This window comes from Mauremys mutica, chromosome 6 (assembly GCF_020497125.1).
Source record: "Mauremys mutica isolate MM-2020 ecotype Southern chromosome 6, ASM2049712v1, whole genome shotgun sequence".
NCBI classification, from domain to species: Eukaryota; Metazoa; Chordata; order Testudines; family Geoemydidae; genus Mauremys; species Mauremys mutica.
The window spans coordinates 103,731,424-103,752,406 of record NC_059077.1 but is presented as its reverse complement, the minus strand read 5'-3'; the positions used below and the strand labels follow the sequence as shown (position 1 = coordinate 103,752,406).

Below are 20,983 nucleotides of genomic sequence, written 5' to 3'. Positions count from 1 at the left end.
ATTTGCTTAGGCTGGGGGAGTAGAGAGGATGTGAGACCTTTAATCCTGAAGGAAGAGGTAAAGCTAAAGGGGCCAGGTGGGAAGAGATGTAGGGAAGTAGCAGCAATGAACTGAAGTGAATGGTATGTGGCAGCTTTTTATAGGGTCCCTGCGTTAGAACCTGGACTAGTGGGCAGGCCTGCGTTCCCCCACTGGTGGAGTGGTGTAAATCCTGAGATGGGAACAAGGTCTATCTGGAAGTCTCAGCAAAGGGTTGAATTTAAAGGGCCCAGAGCTGGGCCTGAAGACCCTGATAGGGGCAGACACACAGTTTTTGTTAGACTCTGTGCTATCCTGTAAGGGGTGTCATTTTGATCTGGCTGGAGGGCTGAGCACTGAAGACCTGCAAAGTGAGGATGACAAGCAAGAGGGGGAGCCAGGAGTGGGGGATGGACTTCAGAACCATGTGCAGTAGCAGGCACTCAAGAGGTGCGTCCCCCATTACATACCCAAAGTAAATACAAACTATATTTTACCTTTGCCCCTTCAGTGAGCTCAGCTCAGATGCAGCACTTCTTTTCACACATCTAACATTCAGAAGAACAGATAGCATGTACCAAAGCTACAAGTATGGTTTTCACAGTGAAGACTCTGATGCCATACCCCTGAACATGAGGGTACCTGCCAAACCATCAATAGGACAGGTAGGTTATTAACTCTACTGCCTCCCTTGGGAAGTGAATTCAACATTTCAGACAAAGAGATCTATGTGTAAATAAGCGGAAATAGGGAGACCTGAGAGGTGACCAGAAGCCAGGTGGTGAAAGGGAGTGTGACACTGGCAATCTAGCCAACCTGTGTATGACCCATAACAACTTAAGAAGAGACATTATAATTGTATCAGGACAATTCACTTGTATGTGAATATCAAAGAGATGTACTAGACTAGCAATCATGAACCCATTCATTTGTAGCAACAGAAATCAAGGGTAGATGCTAAATCTGTCTGTGTACCTGTATCCTGTTAGAAGTTTACCACTGTAATCAAATTAGTTTTTAAATGCTAAATCCTTTTCATGTCTTTATTGCCTTACATTATGTATACAACTGTGTTCAGTTAACCTTAAGGCCAAAGATATGAGAGGCTGCAGGAACTAATAATATTATCTATATTGTCTTCAGCTTATCTATCCTGGTTATAATGAATGACCGGCTGTTGCCTTATGTAAATGAGTGTAACTACATTACCTGTGTATGTATAGAAGATTGAATGTTAACTTCAAAGTGGTGGGTCAGTGTGTGCTGAACAAAGAAGAATCCTCAGTCACTTGCTGTGCTCAAAACATTTGACAACCTGCTTCAGGTATAAAAGAGAAACCTTGGGCCTGATCCTGCATCTCTAGTCTGCTGAACTTTAAACAAGGAAAGTTTAAGCCATGGAACTGAGATCTTCTAAGTAGTTACTGGGAATACCCTGGAAAATTCAAGGAAAGACTCTGCACCTAAGCTGCACTTGGATTCAAACCTTTTGGGGTGATTACAGAGACACTTTTGCAAGCCAGGAGACTCATCCACCACTACAGCCCTGATTAACTGAGTTATGGCACCTGGAATTCTTTGTTACATTGAGTTTGGTCATGTCCATCAGTTTTACTGATCTCAGCTGGCTTGCTCTAGATTAGTTGGCATTAGAGGTGAGCAGGGCCGGCTCCAGGGGTTTGGCCGCCCCAAGCAGCCAAAAAATAAAAAAAGCCAGGATCGTAATCTGCGGCAATTCAGCAGGAGGTCCTTTGCTCCGGAGTGGGAGTGAGGGACCCTCCGCCAAATTGCCGCCGAATACGTGAAAGTGCCGCCCCTCTCCGGAGTTGCCGCCCCAAGCACCTGCTTGATAAGCTGGTGCCTGGAGCCGGCCCTGGAGGTGAGGCTCTGGCCCAGGGTCCCCACACCTAGAAGTCATAATTTCATTTTTTTAAGACTGGCCAGTGCTGAGCACCCCTAAGACAAAAGCACAAGTAATAATTACTGGCTGACTTCCCCAAGTCTAACACAGAGAGATGAGACTGAGTTCATATCCCCAAAGCTCAGAGCACCATGAAGAATATGCCAGCCAACACAATGAATGAGTTGGAGTATGCCCCATTAAAACTAGACAATCTGCAAAGACAGCTGGTATTTCCTAAAATAAGGGAAGCTAGCTAACCATTCCCTTTCTTTGCTCAAGGTTTTAGGTATCTTCCAAGATCTCATCTAGAAAATCAGGATGAATAATAATAATGTTACTGCCCAGAGGCTACAACCAAGATGGGAATGCCATTGTGCTACTCTCTGTACAAAACATAATAGAAGATACTCCTAGCCCCAAAGAGCTTACAGTCTACATAGGAACTGGACTTGATAGGTGGGTATGATGCACAGCGGGGTGGGAGCTAAAATGCGGAATACAAGAGTGAGTGTGTATATTTTAAATGTGACTAGTGATTTGGGGAACATCCATTTCTGATGTCTTCATTATTTAATTTTGTCACCGGCAAACTTATCAGTGATTTTGTTTTCTTCTAGATCACTGATAAAAATGCTAAGTAGTGTAGGTCAAGAACCAATACCTGCAGAACCCTACTGAAACAAAACAAAATAAAAAACAACAAGAAAACAAACAAAAACACAGCTGCTTGATGATTCTTCACTTACAGTTACATTTTGAGACCTATCAATTAGCAAGTTTTTAATCCATTTAATGTATGCCATGTTAATTTTATATTCTAGTTTTTTAATCAAAATGCCATGCAATATCAATGTAAATGTCTTACAGAAGTTAAGTATATTACATCAACACTATTACTTTTATCAACCAAAGTTGTAATCTCATTCAAAATAAATAGCAAGTTAGTCTGACAGAATCTATTTTTCATAAACCTGTGTTGAATGGCATTAATTATACTAACCTTCTTTAAATCTTAATCAAGTCCCGTAGCAGCTGTTCCATTTTCTTGTCCAGGATCAATGTCAGGCTAACAGGCCTACATTTATCTGGGTAATCCTATTTACCCTTTTTAAAAATTGGCACATTAGCCTTCTTCCAGTCTTCTGGAATTTCCCATTTTCCAAAACTTTTGAAATCAACTTTAATGGTCCAATGTTCATCAGCCAGCTCTTTTAAAACTCTTAGATGCAAGTTATCTAGATCTGCTGATTTAAAAATGTCTAACTTTAGTAGCTGTTTAACATCCTCTTGAGATACTAGTGGAATGGAAAGAGTTGTAATATGATAGGTCTGCATTTGCTTTTTTTCCCAGATACAGAAGAAAAATATTTATTCAAAACTTCTGCCTTTTCTGCATTTATAATTCTACAATTTCCATCTAACAATGGACCAATACTGTTGTTAGGAACAAAGAATCCTAACACATTTTAAAAAATCTCCTTATAGTCCTGAACTCTGCTGGCCATAGACTTCTTTCTGTCCTTTGTTTCCCTTATCCATGTTCTACTAATCCCTACCTTCTGAATTATATTTATTACTATCAGCTTCCCCTTTCTTCCACTTCATTTATTTCTGTTTTATATGTATTTATAAACTTTTTTTATTTTTATAGCTGCCACTTCCCCTCTAAACCAGGTTGGTTTTTTAACCAATATGGACTTCTGCCTCAATTGAGGCATTTGGGGTATCTAGTGAAATGTTCTTTAAAAAATCCCAATTGCCATTCACTTTTTTTCTAATTAAATTCTTCCTCCCAGCTGATTTGACTCATAATTTTCACCTTTGTGAATTTGCCCAATTAAAGCACCAAGTGTATATATTACTGGTCTGGATTGATATTGTTTGCACATTATAAATGTGATCAAGTCATGACCACTTGTACCTAAGCTACCAATAATTTTTAGTTCTGTGATCATCTCTCATCTGTGAAGATGAGGTCTAATACAGAATTCCCTCATGTTGTATACAACACTTTGAGTTAGGAAATTGGCACTGATGCTATTTAGAAATATTCAGGATGTTTTAGTACTGGCAGCATGAAACCTCCAGCATTATTTCACTCAGGTTGAAGTACCCCATAATAACATAGCTTTATTTCCTACACATTATAGAGATGTGCATAAGGAGCCATACTCTTCCCTAGTGTGGTTTGGTGGTCTCTACCGGACATCAACTAATACCCCCATCTTATGTTTTATCTGTTAGGACATTTAGCAGTCAAGATTACTTTCTTCTATGTTATCATTGACTCAAACAGGTAATGCCATTTTTGACAAAGTGCCACTCCCCCTTCCTTTTTGATCATCCATAACCCTTGATTTTAATATTCTAATCATGCAAATCATCTAAGCAGGTTTCAATAATACTCATTAGATCAAACTTATAAATAGGTAATTCCAATTCCCCTTGTTACCCAAGCTCCTAGCATTTGTTCATAGGCAATAAAATGTCTTCCCATCATGGAGTGCTTAAATGTTGCTATTTTTACCCTCTTATTTTTTTTATTAGTTTTATACCTTCCTGACTATTCTAGCCAGTCAGTCCCCAAGGAGTATGGTTCTGTTTCTGCTGAAATGGTTGTTATTCAACTATACAGCCCCATATGAGATGGACTAGTCTTCCATAATACTAAAACTCTACATCACTTACTTAGCTAGCAGTTCATGTCCAGAATCTTCTGCCTTCCTTCACTCATGAGACAGGAAAGATCTCCAAAGATCACTTGGACATCTTCTTCTTCAACCCAATAAGATCCCTGAAATCAATTGTTATCTGTTGGAGATTCTGCAATGCACAGTCATTATTGGTAATTTGAAACATCACCAGTGGATCCTTGCCCGTTGATTTCAGAAGCTACCCAATTTTATTGATGGCTCAAGTCTTGGCTCCAGGAAGACAGCTCATCATCCTGTTGTCTGCCTCTCTCTTGCAAAATGTTCCTTTGATTCTTCTGAGTACTGAATCCCCTATAAGGATTGTCCATCTTGATGAGGAATTCAGTATCTGATGTGAAAGTTTCTCCTGGAGCACGTGCTTTATCTTGAAACAGAATTTGCCATATTACCAAATTATTAATTGTTGTTCAATGGCACGACACAGCCTTTCAGTGTGGTGTGCGACATCTGGTTCATATTCCTAGCACAGCCAAAACATAGATAACATGATAACAATATCAAAGGTAATTATCATGAAATTTCATGCATAAACATGCAGGCTCATTTGTCTCCCCTTATCTTCTGTAGAGGTCACATGTAATGACTGAATTTTGCCCATAAACTTTGCAGTGCTCAAGTCCACAGTGATTTCTGCTGAGGTAACACTTGTCTCTTATTTAAAGATCTGCCATCTAATAAGTAAAATCAAACATGAAGATACTTGTCTTGCTGCACTTCTTACTCCTCAGGGCATTCTTTGCCAAAAAAATAAAAATTCTGTGCCAAAAAAAAAAAAAAAAATTCTGCACACAATATTTTAAAATTCAGAAAATTTTATTTGTCGACTACACGTGGAAGCTCCAGCATGGCATTGGGGAGCACAGGCCACTGGCTGCACAAAGGCGAAAGATCACTGTGCAGCTATCCCCCGACACAGACTCAGTGGTGAGGCTGCACCCAACCCTGGCACAGCACAAAGACTGGGCCTGCCCCAGAAACACCCCGGAGCCCTACCCCCTCAGTGCCTGGTGCACCAGGTGTGGGCAGGCAGGCTCAGCAAGGCTTAGTGTGCAGGGGCTTAGTGTGGGGGGATCCAGGTGTGGGTTGAGAGAGTTTTGTGTGAGGCAATATGGATGCGGGTGGCTCAGTGAGGGATCTGTGTGTGTGTGTGGGGATCTGGATACACAGAGACTTGTTGCGGGGTTCTGGATGCAACAGTAAAGGGACTCTGCAGGTGGGGTCCAGGTGAAGGTGATTGGGGCTCAGTGGGGCTGGGGGGTCTGGGTATGGGAGTGACAGAGCTCAGCAGGGGGGTCTGGGTGTGGGAGGTTCAGTGGGGGGGTCCAGATGCTGAGGGAGTGGGGCTCAGTGGGGTGGGTATCTGGGTGCGGGTGGTTCATTGGAGTGGTCTAGGTTGAGATGGAGTGGGGATCATTGGGGGTGTGACGGGTCTGACACCCCAGCACCCCCTTGTGGCAGGGGCGGGCTGGGGGCCTAGCGCCGCGCCACTCACTTGTCCTTCGGTCTGCCCCTGGCAGCCGGCGTATTACGGCCTACCGGCCAGAGTCCATAAACGCCCCCTTCGGGGCGGGGCAGCGCGGCCTAGCGGCCGGAGTCCATAAACGCCCCCTTCGGGGCGGGGCAGCGCGGCCTAGCGGCCGGAGTCCATAGACGCCCCCTTCGGGGCGGGGCAGCGCGGCCTAGCGGCCGGAGTCCATAGACGCCCCCTTCGGGGCGGGGCAGCGCGGCCTAGCGGCCGGAGTCCATAGACGCCCCCTTCGGGGCGGGGCAGCGCGGCCTAGCGGCCGGAGTCCATAGACGCCCCCTTCGGGGCGGGGTATTAAGGGGTGGGGTAGGGGGACTCGGGCCCGCCCTCTCCACCGAGCCCCAAGCCAGGGCCCTGATTGTGGCAAGCTCTCCTTGCCACCCGCTCGGCGGGGATCCACCCGCAACACGCCGAGCGGTACTGCAGCTTTAAGGCTGTCAGTCTCTACAATCCCCTGGGTCACTTCCTACCCTGTCTGGCCGGACGTCGGCGTTGTGGGAGCGGTTCCCCCGTAGGTCCCTTGTGGCAGGCGTCCCTCTCCGGGGTCTCCGGTACGGCCTCAGCTCGGCTGACGCCCCGGTCCCGGCTCACTGGCTCTCCTGCAGGAGCTGACGGTCTGCGTCCTGCTCCCCCGGTGGCCAGCCCCAACTGAGCAGACCTGCAGGCTTTTATACCTGTCTGCCAGTTGGAGCATGCCCAGCAGAACTTCCTGGGCGTGGCTTCCTCTGCTAGCAAGGAAGGGTTAACCCCTGCTGTACCAGTGCGGGGCTGTCCCGCCCCGTCACAGGGGGGATCCTGAGTGTGGGGGAGGGGATTTGGCTCGGGGGGAGGGTCTGGGTCTGAGTGGATCTGGATGCACAGGGGTTGGGCGGATGGAGGAGCAGCTCCCTGTACAGGGATCCCTCACCCTGCAGCTGAGGAGTGATGGGTGTAGGAAAGGTGGGGGGGAGGTTACAGAGCTTCCTGCAGCTGGGGAAGAAATATGGGGATGGGTCTGACCTGGCCCCAGATGCAGGGAAAGAGGAACTCCCGTCCTCTCCAGCCCAGCTGGGACTAGCAACTAAGGCTGGCACAGGGTAGGAGCCACCAGCCAAGTCTTCCTCAATCCTGGCCACTGCCCCACAGTGATTTACCTCTCTGCCAGCTGCCCTGGGCACCCAAAACATACTGCTGGGGAGGGCCACAAAACTACTTTTGTGGCTTCCCTTTGCTTCCCCATCAAAAAGTCATTTTTCTGCAGAGAAGCAAAGAAATCTACAGAGGACATGAAGTCTGCACATGCGCAGGGGCATAGAATTCCCTCAGGAGTAACTTCTTTTTTAAGAAATATCTAGGGATTGTCTAGATGGCACTTTAGTGTGCAGTAAGCCAGGGTGTGAATGTACAGCTGTGTGTGCTGTGTGGACAGTGGTAGATTAGTTACTGGACTGATGGGGCCCATGTGCAGGGGTCCCAGCCAATTGGGGGGCTCTGGAAAAATGTGTGCCCCCCTCACTCCCCCGCAGAAGTGCCAGCAGGGGAAGCCCCACCACCCGGCCCCTGGCTGCAGCCCCGGGACTGGAGGAGCTCTAGCTCCCTGCCTTGGCCTCAGGGCTTGGGGGAGCTCTCACTCCCCGCTGGGGTCCCAGGGCCATGGCAGAGTAGAAAGAGCTTCTCTGGTCTTGGGGCGGCGGTGGGGGTGGGACAGAAAGGAAGAAATGGGTTGGAGGGCAGCAATGGAGGGGTGGAATGGAGGCAGACCATGGGTGGAATGCTGTAGGCCCATTGGGTGGGGTGTGGCTGAGGCTGCAAGCAGAAGAGGTGGAATGGGGGTGGGACTACAGGAGGAAGGGGTAGGAGGGAGCCCCTACTTGCTCTGGCCCTGGGCCCGACAAAACCTTAATCTGCTCTGTGTGGACCCAACTAAAATCCATTAAAGGTTCGATAAATGTGTTTTGATATAATGGTGTTCCTGCTCTAGCAGCCAAATCTTCAAAAGTGACCACTGGTTTTGTGTGCCTCGATTTTTCGCTCCTCAACCTCAGACAACTAAGGCCTAATTTTCAGATAGTCTAAAGACAATTGACTTCAGTGGGAAATGTACATCCTCTGTACATCTGAAACTCAGGCGCCTGAAGTTGGACACCCAAAAATTGAAGCACACAATCAGTGACCACTCTTTAAAATGTTGGCTTAAGATTTGAGTGGGGGGGCTGTTCAAGATTATTTTTGTCTGTGTAGTTCTACTGATCATTCTTCCATGAATATACCAGCTTACTGTCTCTGACAGCAGCAGACCTTAAAGAACCAAGATAAATTTGGGACTATCATATATATATATGTGGTATCCACCAAAAAGGTTCTATCATGATAATTAGGGATAGAACCACCCATGGAAATCAAAAGTTCTGAAAACCACTATGGGTACGTCTACACTACGGGATTATTCCGAATTAACATAAACCGGTTTAGTAAAACAGATTGTATAAAATCGATTGCGCGCGGCCACACTAAACAAATTAAATCGGTGGTGTGCGTCCACGGTCCGAGGCTAGCGTCGATTTCGGGAGCGTTGCACTGTGGGTAGCTATCCCATAGCTATCCCATAGTTCCCGCAGCCTCCCCCGCCCCTTGGCATTTCCGGGTTGAGATCCCAGTGCCTGATGGGGCAAAAATCATTGTCGTGGGTGGTTCTGGGTACAGCCTCACCCCTCCCTCCCTGAAAGCAGCAGACAACCGTTTCGTGCCTTTTTTGCTTGGTGAACTGTGCAGACGCCATAACACAGCAAGCATGGACCCTGCTCAGCTCAATACCGCAATCGTGGATGTTTTAAACACCTCGCGCACTCTCGTGCAGTATATGCTGAACCAGGACCTTCACACCGAGGCGAGGAGGAGGCGGATACGGCAGCGCGGCGATGACAGTGATGAGGATGTAGACACAGAATTCTCTCAAACCGCGGGCCCCTGCGCTTTGGAGATCCTGATGGTAATGGGGCAGATTCTATCCATTGAACGCCGATTTTGGGCCCAGGAAACAAGCACTGACTGGTGGGACCGCATTGTGTTGCAGGTGTGGGACGATTCCCAGTGGCTGTGAAACTTTCGCATGTGTAAGGGCACTTTCATGGAACTTTGTGACTTGCTTGCCCCTGCCCTGAAACGCCATAATACCAAGATGAGAGCAGCCCTCACAGTAGAGAAGCGAGTGGCGATAGCCCTGTGGAAGCTTGCAACGCCAGACAGCTACCGGTCAGTCGGGAATCAATTTGGAGTTGGAAAATCTACTGTGGGGGCTGCTGTGATGCAAGTAGCCAAAGCAATCACTAAGCTGCTGCTACGAAAGGTTGTGACTCTGGGAAACGTGCAGGCCATAGTGGATGGCTTTGCTGCAATGGGATTCCCTAACTGTGGTGGGGCGATAGATGGAACCCATATCCCTATCTTGGCACCGCAGCGCCAGGGCACCCAGTACGTAAACCGGAAGGGGTACTTTTCAATGGTGCTGCAAGCACTGGTGGATTACAAGGGACGTTTCACAAACATCCACGTGGGATGGCCAGGGAGGGTTCATGACGCTCGCGTATTCAGAAGCACTACTCTGTTTAAACGGCTGCAGCAAGGGAATTACTTCCCAGACCAGAAAATAACAGTTGGGGATGTTGAAATGCCTGTCGTTATCCTGGGGGACCCAGCCTACCCCTTGATGCCATGGCTCATGAAGCCATACACAGACAGCCTGGACAGTGGTCAGGATCTGTTCAATTATAGGCTGAGCAAGTGCAGAATGGTAGTGGAATGTGCATTTGGCCGTTTAAAGGCGCGCTGGCGCACATTACTGACTCGCTCAGACCTCAGCCAAACCAATGTCCCCTATGTTATTGCTGCTTGCTGTATTCTCCACAATCTCTGTGAGAGTAAGGGGGAGACCTTTATGGCGGGGTGGGAGCCTGAGGCAAATCACCTGGCTGCTGATTACGCGCAGCCAGACACCAGGGAGATTAGAAGAGCACACCAGAAAGCGGTGCACATCAGAGAAGCTTTGAAAACGAGCTTCATCAATGGCCAGGGTACAGTGTGATTGCTGTGTTTGTTGATGAACACCCAACCCCCCTTGATTGACTCATTCCCTGTAAGCAACTCACCCTCCCCCTTCGAGTACAGCTTACTTATGCAAATACAGTCACTCTCGTTTAAAAATCATGAATTCTTTATTAATTCATTATAAAAAGAGGGAGAGAAGTAAGGGTGTGGTTTGGGAGGAGGATAGGAAGGATGGAGAAGGCCATTAAAAAAATGTCACATTAACGACAGCCTTCTGGTTGGGCTGTCCACGGGGGTGGAGTGGGCGGGTGCACGGAGCCTCCCTCCACGCGTTCTTACACGTCTGGGTGAGGAGGATATGGAACATGGTGAGGGTTGAGGGTGGTTACACAGGGGCTGCAGCGGTACTCTGTGATCCTGCTGCCGTTCCTGAAGCTCCACCAGACGCCGGAGCATGTCAGTTTGATCACGCAGCAGCCCCAGAGTTGCATCCCGCCACCGCTGATCTTCCTGCCGCCACCTCTCATCTCGGTTGTCCCTCCTGTCCTCACGTTCACTGGCCTCTTTCCTGTAATTTGATACCACGTCCTTCCACTCATTCAGATGAGCTCTTTCATTGCGTGTAACTTCCATAATATCCGAGAACATCTCATCTCGCGTCTTCTTTTTCCTGCGCCTTATCTGTGCTAGCCTTTGGGATGGAGGAGGGACGCTTGAAATATTTGCAGCTGCATGAGAGGGAGAGAAATATTTAAAAAGATACATTTTACAGAACAATGGTTATACTCTTTCACAGTGAACAGCACTATTCACCTTACATAGCCCATGTGATTTCCCTACAAGGTCGCATTTTTCATCTTAATACTGAGTGCCTGCAGCTCTGTAGTTACAGATCTCACAGACACAGGTCCAGGCATCAGAATTCAGCTTCAATGCGGCCATGGTAAGCCACTGTCTTTCGGCTTCTGCAGTGATTTACCCCTCCCCCCAATGCATGGCTAATACCATGCTATCTCCCTGCTAATCAACACCCTTCCCACCCCCCCACCCACTGCGTGGCTGGTAGCTTGGGGAAGCCCCGCTGGCCAAACACAAAAAAGATCATTGGCATTTCATTCCTCCCCTCCCCCCGCTTGGCTACGTGGAGGAAAGGATTTTTTTTAAGCTGCTGCAGTCCACGAACCCAGTAGGAAAATGGCCATCCATCTTACTTAAATTCCTGATTTTTAACCAGGTTATCCTGAACGATATCACTTTGCTGAGGATAACACAGCGAGATAAAGAGCGGATGCTTCTTGAATGCCAGCAATCACCGGGACCATACGCTGCTATGCTTTGCCACGCAATGATACCGGACTACTTGCTACATGCATGGCGTGGTAAAGTGTCCTACCATGGTGGGCGGAACAAGGCTGCCTTGCCCAGAAACCTTCTGCAAAGGCTTCTGGAGTACCTACAGGAGCGCTTCATCGAGATGTCCCTGGAGGATTTCCTCTCAATCCCCGGACATGTTAACAAACTTTTCTAAGTAACTATACTGTCTGTGAATGCATCCCAAGTCCTCAGGGCAAATCAATCATTAAAAAACGCTTGCTTAAAAAACAATGTTTGCTATTTACAAAGGTACCCTCACCAGAGCTCCCTTCCATGGTGTCATTGTCTGGGATACTTGCTTGGGAGGGCTGGGAGGAGGGTAATTCCGTCAGGGTGATAAAAAGCTCCTGGCTGCTGGGGCTCACGGAGAGCTGTGTGCTCTCTGCTAGGTCTTCCTCCTCTTCTTCATCTTCATCTTCCCCGTCTGCATAATCCTCAGCCATGGCAGAGATTACAACCCCCACCTCGGAATCCACGATCAGGGGTAGGGTACTTGTGGCGCAGCCCCCTAAAATTGCATGCAGCTCAGCATAGAAGCGGCATGTTTTTCGACCTGCCCCGGACCTTCCGTTTGTTTCTTTGGTTTTCTGGTAGGCTTGTCTGAGCTCCTTAACTTTCATTCTGCACTGCACTGAGTCCCTGCTGTGGCCTTTATCCGTCATAGCCTTAGAAATTCTTTCAAATACTTTTTCATTTCGTCTTTTGGAACGCAGTTCTGTTAGCACTGAATCCTCTCCCCATATAGCGATCAGATCCAGTACCTCCCATGCAGTCCATGCTGGGGCTCTTTTTCGATTCTCAGGAGACTGCATTGTTACCTGTGCAGATGAGCTGTGCGTGGTCACCTGTGCTGATGAGCTCTCCACGCTGGGGAAGCAGGAAATGAATTTCAAAAGTTCGCGGGGCTTTTCCTGTCTACCTGGCCAGTGCATCCGAGTTCAGAATGCTGTCCAGAGCGGTCAGTGGTGCACTGTGGGATACTGCCCGGAGGCCAATACTGTCGATTTGCGGCCACACTAACCCTATTCCGATATGTTAATCCCGATATTAGCGCTACTCCTCTCGTCGGGGAGGAGTACAGAAACCGATTTAAAGAGCCATTAAAATCGATATAAGGTGCCTCCTAGTGTGGATGGGTGCAGCGTTAAATCGGTTTTATGCTCCTAAAACCGATTTAAACGCCTAGTATAGACCAGGCTTATGACACTTTTGGCTAGTGTTCTTAAGAAATATTCATCTCCAATATAACTCCGGGATGCAGAACTAACACTACCAAAGCATAGGAAGTTTGTCTCTTCTTGTCTGTGTGAAAGCTTATAGTCAACATTCCATTAAAAGGTCTCAGTAAAATATGAATCTTAGATTATCATTATGAAAACTACATTGTGGCAGCATGTGGCCCTAGGATAGAGGAATATTCTCTGTATCTGCTCTGGACAGAAATGTGTGGTACCATTTGTAGATTAAAGGAATAGCCCATTGTCCTGTGATCAACTCTTTGTGACATATATATAATTTGGTCGCTGAGAAAAATAGGAACAACAGATTCTAATACTGCTCAATACACTGGCAAAAGACTTTGCAATAATTCTGTATCATTCTGATCATTGGCATACAGTTAGCTTTACCTATCATAAGAATCTACATTTTAATACATATTCTATTTAGAAAATGACAATTTGAGTTAGAGTTGGACAAATGATTCAGTGAACTATAGAAATGTATCCCTTTCCCTTATTCAAATTGTTCATGAACAGACAGATTTGTTTGCTTTTTGAAATGGTCCAACATTTTTACTTTTCTCTGAGTCAATTCTTTCCTCTCACTTATCAGCTGAATGCAGTTTGAAGTTAGTCACACAAGACAGTGACTGAGATCCTTAAACAAGCATAATCTTTTGTTCTCTTCACTTAAACACTGAATTCTAAATGTTTGGTTAAGAACTGTATTATTTCAGCTGTTCTGTAATATTGTTATATAAATTAACTTCAGTTTTTATTGTATACTCCTAGAGTTGCTGTACTCTGCCTTCTGGTCTATGAACCCATGAAAAGCTATAGGTTTAGTGTACTATCAGCATCCTGTCACTTATAATTTTAAGGGTTTTTTCTGTCATCTAAGGAATAGAATAAAGGTCATAGTTTATATCTCACAGCTCAGTGTATGGATCTGGCCATGACCTACATGCAAGCGCTGATGAAAATAATCAGAGGACTGTTCTATTGGCAAACAAAACATGCATTTTGTTTGCTGTTAGAGTCTAGAGAGCTTTTGGAAAACAAATGCGGAGTTAGCATCACTGTCATGTATGAAAGGGAGGAGAAGGAGTTGACGGGGGAAGGGAAGTAAATTATATATCTAGTGAAAGGGATTACAAAGCAAAAAAAAATCAATGTCAAGGTCTCAGAGAAAATCTTTTTTTTTTTCCTTCTGTACCAGTTTTTCTGTCAGAATTCTATAAATCAAAGACCATCAGAGTCTGGTTTGGGAAATAATTTGTTCAGATTTAATCTAAGTTGGTTAATGCAGTAACATTCATACCCTTTATTTTTTTTTAAGCAGGATTTTTCTAAGACTTTTTTTTCTGGGTCAGTAAAAATAACGACTGAAGTAGACCCATTAATTTATCAAGGCAGAACATATTTACAGATGAGCACTAAAGATCCCTACAGACAGTGAGAAAAGCTGAAAGCATTATCTCTATCACTAGTATGTTGAGTACACAGGGATATGGATTCATTTTTGAGATATTGGCTCAAAAACAATACCCCAGAGAGCCTGACATTCTGTAAGACAGTAGGAGATCTATTCTGCACATCCTTGATTTATCCACCCATTCCAGTGGTTCAAACTGTATGGTAGGGAGTGTTGAGAAGATAACTTTTTATTCATATAACAAATGGAAAATAGTTTTAGTGAAATGTGCAGGGCAGGGTTTGGCACACAATGGACTCAAGAGAAAAACAGAAATTGTGTTATGGGCAGCACAGGTAACACTTGTTATTAGGGTTGCCCAACACTTTCCATTAGAAGACCCTGTTTTTTGTTTCTTATAACATTGCAAAACTTAAACTAATCAGATGGAATTTTCCCAACTCTCTGCCTCAAGCTGATTTTTTTTTGCAAGTTTCTAATAAAACAGTTCACTCATTTCCAATAATGAGGTTAGGAAAAACATGCATTTCTTTTGCCCAAGGGTTACAAAACCCAAACCAACTTACAACTCTTCATTGAGAAGCCTCCCTGCTTTGGAACAGAGACTTGAAATTTGGCAAGACGGTCACTATGCTGTGATGGATACGACTTTTGCTGTTCCTATGGGAAAAAATGCCCAAATCTGACCAAGTTATAAAGCTATAAACATAAGTTCACAAATGCTCAGTAGACTTGTTAGCTTAGCAGCTGTTAACCATTACATGTTAGGTTAGTAAATACCACATTATATGAATGCCCGGCAGCTTTAAGAGCTGAATTGGCCTATATTTTTCCTTTGGAGAGGAAAACAGGGACCGGAGATGGGAAGAGGTGGGCCAGGCAGGTGCTGGGGTAGCCTTGTGTTCTGTCCAATAGTAGAAACGTGGCATTGGCAATTAAAGACCTCGGATAACCTGTAGAAATATCAACAAACCAGTGTCCCATGCAAAACCTGAAATGACAATGTCTATGGGGGCCTGATCCATAGACCAAGAACTCAAGATAAGTTGGTCTCCATGATCAATCTGCCCAAAGGTCAAGGAATGATACTACCTACCAGCCTACCTGTGATGGGAATTTCTGTGGAGTAGAGCAAAGTGGATTGAGAGCGTCAGTTCAATACACACAGATTATTCAGGAGCCATCCTCTGCAGGGAAAGCTTTTGGTATGGAATGTCTGTGAGGTTAAAACACACTAAGTCTTGAGCCAACTAATCCTCTAAACCCTATTATTTTTGTTTGACTGCCTAGTTGAGTGTTTGTCACTTTTTCTTTCTGTCTTTTGAAGAAATCAGAAAATGTATCAGAAACGAAATAATACATTACATGGTGGCTGAAAAAAGATTACTAAAAAAAAATGAAGCTGCAATATGAACTTATTTTTTCTAGTTACAATGCAATGGATAATGTGAGTATATTATTTCTTTAATAATATTCATGCTTGATTTTTTTCCCTTCTCTGGTCCCCTCACAGCCTCATTTCCCTTTTGACAAGAGCAATGTGGCTGAGTTAAAAAGTTTAATTTGATTGAAAGTGAATGTACTAACGTTTTTAATTTGTCAACAGTTTGACAGCTTACACTTAGGTTCATCCCATTCATTCATATGGGTGTATTATCTGTGTCAATGTTTTATGACATCAAGATCTATTTATTTTCATTGCTCCAGCAACTGCATCATAAATTATCCTTGAAGTCTAACTAGTGCTGAGGATGGAATCTTTAGTAGTATTAGTCTATATTCTATTAATGTCCATAATTTCAATGAGTAGAGTAAATTGCATGTATTTTAAGAATCAGATCATTTTAGCACTTCAGTCAGCATTTCTACACTGTCGTTCACACTGACACCATAAAGCTGTGAAACAATAGCTAAATCTCTGTAGAGTAATTATTTGCTAAGCTTTGCTAGTTCACATGTAGTTTACTTGAAATACTGAGCATTATTTTTAAAAAAATCTGTTTTCAAAGGTTGTCTTGGGGAAATTGATGTTGACGTACAAAGTTCTGTAATTATGAAGAGCAATCTGTGAAAGACTGCAGAAAGAGCTGTGTGAGGTCATAGCTGAAAAATGCTGTGGGGTTCATTTGGGGCAATGGTACAGTTTGGGGAAGCTTGAAGATATTTCTAGTGGAACTTTGGAGATGCACAAGATACTCTGACTGGATATGGCCTGAAACCAGCTAAGAGCTGACATACATGGAAAGGTCTGAGCATTCATATAGCTCCATTGACCTTAGTGGGACTTCTCATGCTTAAATTTATTCATGTACTTAAGTGCTTTGCTGGATAAGGGCCTATCAGTAGAATATATAGTAGATTGTATTTAAATCTTTGATTTAATTTTTCAAAGGTTTCAGTACAAGATATCATTTTATTCATAAGCCATATACGACATCTATGTTTCAACATCCTGAAATAAATCTTTCCTGAATCCCAACTCTGGCCTTCAAACAATACCCCAACTTCTCCAACTCATCATCAGAAGCAAGCTCTCCACAGACAAAGACACAACAACTCTAAGCATCACCAGAACCTGTCAGAACAACAGCTGCAAAACCTGCAGACATATCTCCACTGCTACAACAATCAAGAGCCTCTCCAACACACCTTTCAAGACCCATAGATCCTACACATGCCTATCACAACATGTGGTATACCACATCCAGTGCACTAACCGCCCTGATAACAATTATGTGGGTGAAATGAGACAATCACTGTGCTCTTGAATGAACTCACAAAGGAAAATGATACAACAAAACCACCACATCACCTGTGGGTGAACACTTTTCACAAAGCGATCACTCTTTGTGACCTCTCAGTCTTCATCCTTAAAGTAAAGCTGAGCAACACTTTCAGAAGATGAGCCTGGGAGTTTAAATTTATCACTTTGCTAGACACTAAAAATCATGGACTTAACAGAGACACTGGATTTATGACTTACTAGAATAATCTGTAACCCACTAACCCCCTCTTTTTGTCCTATGACTGCAGAGGTGTTAACGGGCCACTCTACCTTGAATGGGCTCTTACAATACGTGCTAAAAACTTATGATAAACAATCTGTTACACCTTGCATTTAGCTGTGTCCCTCAGAGTACCTTTCCCAGAATTGAAGAAGAGCTCTGTGTGGCTCGAAAGCTTCTCTCTCACCCACAGAAGTTGGTCCAGTGCAAACAAACAAAGGAAGGGAAGAAGGAAGGATTATTTTCAGTGAAATTCTACCCTCCCCCCATCCTTACACTTCCATAAGACCCTGTACACATTCAAGAAACTCCCAACCAGGGAGTTTCTTCCCCGCCCACCTGCCTCTTGGTTGTTTTTTTTTTTGGCAGTTTGCATTTTCAGTTGTAAAATAACTTACTATTTACTTAGATCTATAGCTTAGAGCCCTTTGCGTGACTACTTCTCTATCCATCCTCCTCTTACCTGACACCATCCTATCTAATCTGAAGCTTCACAAAAAATGTTATTCTCCATCACACTTCTAAGTAATAACATGTGCCTATTATATTATCAATTGGAGGATATTTTTTTGGACTTTATCTTGTGTCTAATTTTTATCCACAAACCTGGGTAGGTGGGATGGACATAGAAGCTCCCTGTTAGTGGATGGGAGTCGGGGGTGGGAGGGAATGAGGAGAACGACTGAGTCTTGGGAGGATGGCAACTCCAGGCCAACAATAATGGTAGTTTCCTGTGTAACTTTTTTGTATCTGTTATTTTGTGCATTCTCAACACTGCCTCTGCAGGTTGATTTTGAGACAGATAGCAAAAAGTATTGACAATCTTCTGAACAGTCTGGTACCTGAGGTTACCCTGGTGATGGGCTGAACTCATCTCATCTGGTAGCTACCATATGGTATATCAACTCATTGTGATGAAACATGGGCTAACTCCTCCTGTCACCGGATAAATAGAACATTCTCCCTCTCTCCACAATAACTGTTTCAATGATCTCACAATGGTTCTTTCAGGAAACAGACACCAATATGTATTTCTAGGGCTAAGGAAGAGGAGACAGAAGCTGGCATCATTCACTCTAGGCCTTTGTGTGGTTCAGCTGTTACTTGTAAGTATGTTTTTTTTTTAATAAAATACTCATGAAGTCAAAGCTCAGAACCAGCTAATCTCCACTGTCCAATGACAGCCATTAAAGGCAAAATACGGAGATGAGATAGAGGCAAAATAAATGTCCTGTGGTTTTCAGATAAGGTTTCTCACAGGCAGTGCTGCATTCCCCTGAGATGAAGTATAAAGCCAACCATCAAGGATCCTTGATTGTTAAAGTGAGAGAGCAAACTGGTTTGATAAAGATAAGATTATAGAGTCTCAGATGTGAAACCTAAAATAGAAAAACAAAATTAAATAAAAGTAGAATCTTGCACAGAGGATTTTGAGGTTGATTTAATGGCATGCTCTCACTTTCACTCTCCTTTAATACTCCGATGAGGTTATTTCAGTCGTGCACACAATGTCAATTCCATTCAAGGAAATCTTTATCAAAATGCACAGGATATTTTCAATGTACAATGTAGACCTGTGTATGTTAATTTCAGTGATCTTTTGCAATAAAACTATTCATTTTCATCTAAAAATGCCACATTACAGACTTGATTCAAGTCCACTTATTGGTATTTTCTCGGCATACTCTGAATATAATGGCAGAGAAGGAGAGCTAAAAATTGTCATGTTATCTTCTCATTCAAAATGTAATTTGCAATTTTTCACTTTGCATTTTTCCAGCTATAGAAAACTGGAACATGTACTGGTCTCACTGCATGTGGCTTGTACTGAATTTGGATGGGGAGTTGTGGGTAAAGTATCAAAGGGGCAAAATTTAATGTATTGGTTCTGAAGGAAGTGATAGCAATGGGAAAAAGCATTGCCTGTAATGCTGGTAAGAGAGTTAACTGTATTTCCTGATCCCCACCACATGACATGAGTCATGTTCACAGAATGTTAATACTAGAGCACGTCCATTTTTCAATGAAATGTTTGTCAGAAAAGGTTGGTTATCAAACCCCAAGGAATAGGAAAGGGTCAGTTTTGATTCATTTCTCATTTCTGGAAAAATGTTTCAAAGTGGTCAACAGTCCATTTTTCACTTTTTAAAAATTTCTGTATTGTTTCTTTGGTCAAGATGACTTCATTTAAAAATTTACATTAATTTACACTTACTTTTCTTTTTAAAGGACATATTCAAAATTAAACACTTGGAAACTATATTTCACCTTACCCAATCCAAAACTTTTGGGGATTTGTAGTTCACAAAGTTGAAATCTCACATGAGTCAAACAAAAATCTTATTCCCAAAATTTTCATGGGATAGGGAAAACTCTCTCCTGTCCAGATCTCCTTTTATATGATAGGAGACTGTCTCTAGTGAGTACTCTTACAGCTGGCAGATAATGGGTATGAATGTATTTGTGTTAAACATCCTCCAAACAAAGAAGATCATGTGATTATCACTTCTCTCTATCTGAGCTGAGGATTCTATTAATCTTGACCTTCTATGTCCTAAAAGAAGACAAGACAAAGACAAGACGGTTGAATCAAAACATTACAGATGTGCTAGTGAAGGACTTCATCTTCTGTAGGCCCAAAAATTGACCCTTGCCCCTTCTCCAAAGCTCCCCTGAGTAATTTTTTTGTGATCCTGTAAGTTCTCTGTTCAGATGTCCCCCATCGGATTCGGTATGAATTCTCAGTGAACTCTATTTGTTGGGGCTTGGGTCATAACTACTGCAACCAGTCTGAGGAAAACTTATTTTGCTGTACTTCTCTTATCTGATCCTTACCCCAGCCACAGGTCACAATGGAGACCATTACCGGTTCTTCACATCTAATGTGACCAAGAGCCAGCTGAAAATAGCAGAAGCACAGCATGCACTGGCCATGCCTCCTTCTGATTTCTGCAAATCTATTTGTTAATCAGCCGTCACCATTTGTCAAGTTATCTGAATAAACAATATTCAGCCAACGAGTTCTCTGTGAAGTGTTCACTTCAACTATTCTGTACACTGTAATTGATGGTGTCGTTTTGGACACTGAAGTCACATGGTGGTGTTTCTGCTCCCTGACTTGGTGACTGAGGAAATAGTAAATAAAGCACATCTAGTAGTACAATTTTGCAGTATACTCATTTGTGCTAAAATTTATTAAACTTTTGTGAGGTGAACATCTTCCACAAATACAACAACAGCCCTGCAACTAGCTGTGGCGCAAACGTGCAATGATTGATGTGACAAATTGGCAGAAAGGGTTAAGCAGCTCTCAGGCTAAATGACCCAGATTCAACCTTCAGAGACATGTTAGAAAAGCATGTAAATGGTAATTAGGGCCAGTCCATGTTAGATAGGCTAGAACTTTGAAATGCAAACCTGTATTTTTAGAGAATTAGAGGTAATACTAGTTGTATGTGTTTACTTCTATCTTGTTAGATGTTAGCCATGTAAACAAGACAGTTCCTCTGTGTCACTATAGCTATTGATTCAGAGATCAAAAGGGAATATTGACATTTAGATGAATCTTGGGTGAAATAATATCATTGTCTGTATGTCTCCATGTACAATTTACCACAAACTTCAAGAACTGCTTAATGGATAATTGCCTTATGTTAATGCATGTAGTTAATTACTGGTGATGCTCAGGAAACAGAAGATTATTTCAAAAGCCTATTGTTCACCCAGGACGGTATGGTCAAGAGGCTGCTAGAAAACTATATAAAAA

At 43.7% G+C, this 20,983-nt stretch overlaps 1 protein-coding gene across 2 annotated transcripts in view; it reads left to right on the top strand.

The window, feature by feature from the left end:
• TYRP1 (tyrosinase related protein 1) overlaps positions 1–20,983 on the top strand; it is a 192,414-nt gene that overhangs the window by 36,718 nt on the left and 134,713 nt on the right. For both annotated transcript variants that reach the window (XM_045020072.1, XM_045020071.1), the window contains exon 3: positions 18,256–18,323. The gene's annotated coding sequence lies outside the window, so the exon portion shown is untranslated. The remainder of the gene's footprint in view (positions 1–18,255; positions 18,324–20,983) is intronic.